This window comes from Apium graveolens, chromosome 11, assembly GCF_009905375.1.
Source record: "Apium graveolens cultivar Ventura chromosome 11, ASM990537v1, whole genome shotgun sequence".
In the NCBI taxonomy this organism is placed as follows: domain Eukaryota; kingdom Viridiplantae; phylum Streptophyta; class Magnoliopsida; order Apiales; family Apiaceae; genus Apium; species Apium graveolens.
The window spans coordinates 42999866-43004164 of NC_133657.1; positions in this window are offsets into that span (position 1 = coordinate 42999866).

Genomic DNA, 4299 nt, shown 5'->3' on the forward strand with positions numbered 1-4299 from the left:
AGCCAGAAAGATGACAAGGGAATCTTACGAGTTGCTTCAAGAATCTGGATACCCAATATACCAGAACTGAAGGCAGAAATTTTGCGAGACGCTCATAGTTCTAGATATTCAATTCATCGTGGAAGCACGAAGATGTATAGAGATTTGAAGGAAAACTTTTGGTGGCCAAACATGAAGAAAGAAATAGCGGAATGGGTCAGTAAATGTTACACGTGCCAACGAGTCAAAGAAGAACATCAACGTCCGAGCAACTTACTACAACTACTGGAGATTCCAGAATGGAAATGGGACATTTATCAATGGATTTCGTAATGGGACTTCCACAAACCAGAGCAAACTATGATGCAATTTGGGTTATCATTGACAGACTAACAAAGTCAGCACATTTTCTCCCAATCAATAAGAGATTTTCACTTGACAAGTTAGTACATCTATATCTTAAGAAAATAGTGATGTGCCATGGAGTGCCTGTATCCATTGTATCTGATCGAGATCCATGTTTTAATTCTAGGTTCTAGAAATAATTTCAGAAATGCCTTGGTACTAAATTAAACATGAGCACCGCTTATTATCCACAGACGGACGGGCAAAGCGAAAGGACGATTCAAATAATTGAAGATATGCTACGTGTTTGTGCAATAGATTTTGAAGGCAGTTGGGACGAACACTTACCACTAGTGGTATTCTCTTACAACAACAGCTATCATGCCAGCATTGGAATGCCACCTTACGAAGCCTTATATGGAAGAAAGTGTAGATTACCTACATGTTGGGATAAAGTTGGAGAATGCAAAGTTGGGTTAAGTATCACTTTGGTCACTGAAATGAGAGGCATGTATCAAAAGTTTCACTCTAGTAATCGGGGTATCACATTGTACCACTATAGTAGAGAATAATGACACACCGTCAGAGTTGACATGTTAACTTGACGGAAAATATAACGTCTCTGTCGTGGAAGCATATGTGGACACACGAGGACTCTCTCTCTCTCTCTCTCTCTCTCTCTCTCTCTCTCTCCCCCCCCCCTCTCTCGCTCCCTCCCTCCCTCTCTTACCCCCTCTCTCTCTATCGCTCTCATTTTACCCTCTCTTTAGCTCTCTTTCTTACCCTCATACCCCATATAATATATTGTTATATACATACATACAGATCGATTATGCTTGGACACGACTGCATCAATCATTCTTAGCTTTATCTCTCAAGAAATCATCTGAGTCGGGATGAACCCGTCGAGCCCTTTTTCTGGCTAAACCCATACGATTGTGCTCGGTGTTTAGTCCAAACAGCACAACCAACATCCCAGTAACTCAATTAAATTACCACCCCTTCTAATGATGCCAGAATCTATGTTTCTGATCGGAAACTCCTTAAAATCGGCAAACTCGAACCTTTCCCAGTCAAAAATCGATTTCAGTAGTTCATGAAGAAGAATAGAAAATCTATTCAAAGTTCTCAAATAACCCTTAAACTCGACTTGTACCAATTAGCAACAAAATGAACGTGTAAACATCATAAATAGATTTATAGACAACATACAGAAGCTATTCATGAACTCAAAAACATCATAAAACCCCTAAAAATTAAAGTCCCAATTCAAGTCCATACCGATGAACAATAAAATTAAAAACTACTTGACCTTATTCTGATCCCAATTACATGTACCCTTTTCATATTATGTATATATATATGTATACATATTTTGTTTATTTTAATTATTAGATAAAACAAATTCAGTGAGCTTCTTCAATGTGTTTTTTGGATTTTTTTATAGTTACTAATTGTTTATGTGGGGTTTGTTTGATAATTTAAAGTGCGTCCATGTGTGTGTCCATGAATGCTTCCACGACACTGACGTTACATTTTCCGTCAGGTCAACAGGTCAATTCTAACGGTGTGTCATTTGTAACACCCCCAAATCCGGGGTCCGGGATCCGGGTTGTCACGAGTTCCATTTCCCTTAGTAACACCCAATCTTAATAAACAATCAACTACTTCGTACTGCGACCCCACAATATACACACACACGCCACAAGTTATAGTCTCAGAGATGAATACCAAAAATAACACAAGTCATTTTATTCCACATTATAAGCCATTACACCTCAAGAGGGTTTCTGAATAAATTTACATTTCTTTATCATTATTACAATTCATATAGATACATAAGTCCGGTACAACAAAAGTTGAAAGCCTAGCCTACTGGTAGCTCCTACCTCAGCTACAACGGCATCAACGCCTACAGAAAACTGCGGAACATTTCCTAACCACTCACGAATTGGGAGCTTGATCCTGTTCATCTTGTCTATCTGTTGTTGTGTGATGAAAGAAGAAAGCAAGGGTGAGCAATAAGCCCATCAAAATAATATGTAGAATAATTAACAATATATGAGCATTCTCATAGTACTCGTGAAAGTCTTGGTCAAAAGAAATGAACCAAGTTTGATCTCTTATGCGACCAAGTCGCAAAATATTCAGTATATATACATATATACTTTTCACAATCTTTGAAATTCTCTAACCTGTATAATATACACAGAGTTCCAGTTTATAACTGTACAAAAATATCGTTGCAAGGTGATCTCATATATCTAACCTTGTCTCAACATTTTTCTGAAATTTTTTGTCATGCATAAGATAATCAATAACCAGATATAAGTTGAAAAGAGGAAGTTACAAGATACCCCAATATACTTATATCTTTCCCAAATACTACTTGAACTACCACCGTTCAAGTTATAATCAGTTTCAAAAGTTCATCACCCTGATGAGACTACAAGATAAGACTTAAATAGATTCAATCTTTGAAATATCATTTGAAAGAAATGAAGTTACGAGATACTTCATTAAGTCCCAATATATATATACACCTATATATATACATTTCATACACTCCTTGAAAACCTCTGTTATGAAAATTATAAACAGAGTTGCAATATCCAAAGAATTTGGAAAAACAGAATTTTGGCATAAACCTGATATCTTGCTGATCAGGCAAAGATACCAATTAAGTCACCTTTTCTACTAGTAGATGGATGAATCCCCCACTGGTCATCACCCTGGCCACATTAGGGCCTTATGCTGGACTGCCACTCAGCCACTTTCGCATTGATGGACTCCCACTGAGCCACTTACACTTTCATGGACGCCCACTGAGCCCATGTTGCTTATGCCGACTCAATAGATGGACTTACTTCCCGAACGTTGGGTAAGTAATTAATTCATTTATCAAAGCAGCAACCTCGTTGCGAATATAAAATACACCATAGAGCCGGATTCCTCAGGTTTTGAGCGAGTATTTAAATCCCCTTTTAAAGGAAGATCTTAAATATAAAATTGAGTTTTGGGATCCGCTCTAACCTTTAAAATCATTTTGAAGACTCGAAAACATTTTTAAGAATGTTTGGAGTAATGCTGATTTAATGAAATAAATCAGTCCCGATATATTAGAAAATATATGAATATTATCATTTAAATAATATTCCCATAAAGGATATTCTCTATAAAAATAATTGAAGTAGAAGTTTTAAAACTCATACTTGAAATTAATAATAAATAACCAAAGATATACTTATATGAAATCACGATCTTTATTTGAATAATCGAAAATAAGTTTGATTATCGAAATATTATTTTTTAATAAAATAAAGAATATTATTTAAAAAAATAAGCGGAGTCATACGTCCTCGAATGAATATTCAAAATAATATTCATTTAATAAATTAAGCGGAATCATAAGTCCTCGAATGAATATTCAAAATAATATTCATTTAATAAATTAAGCGGAGTCATAAGTCCTCGAATGAATATTCAAAATAATATTCATTTAATAAAATAAATTTATCGAATAAACCTTATTCGATTAATAGTTTTGAAAACTATATATATATATATATATATTATACTCGGGAACTTCGACTCCCGGTTTAGAAAATGTTCACCTTTGGGTCCCCTATACCAAGGGTATACGCAACTACTGCTTATCTCTAGCATATGTATTATGCAACTTATAAGCTTTTGAATCAACAATTAGATATCAAGATTACAAAACAGGCATGCATATAAATATCATATCACATGCTCCAATATATCGCAAGACTTTACTAATAATAATCATGCACTTATCACAAGATAATGTATATACATATATACATCCCAACAACAGTATAACGGGTAGAAAACTTGCCTGAGTGTTCCCGGATAGACTTAAGCTTAGAGTGGGTCCGATAACCTATGAAAAACAATATAAGTCGGAATTAAACCCCGATCGCTTAAGAAACTAGACTTTAACCAATTAGACTC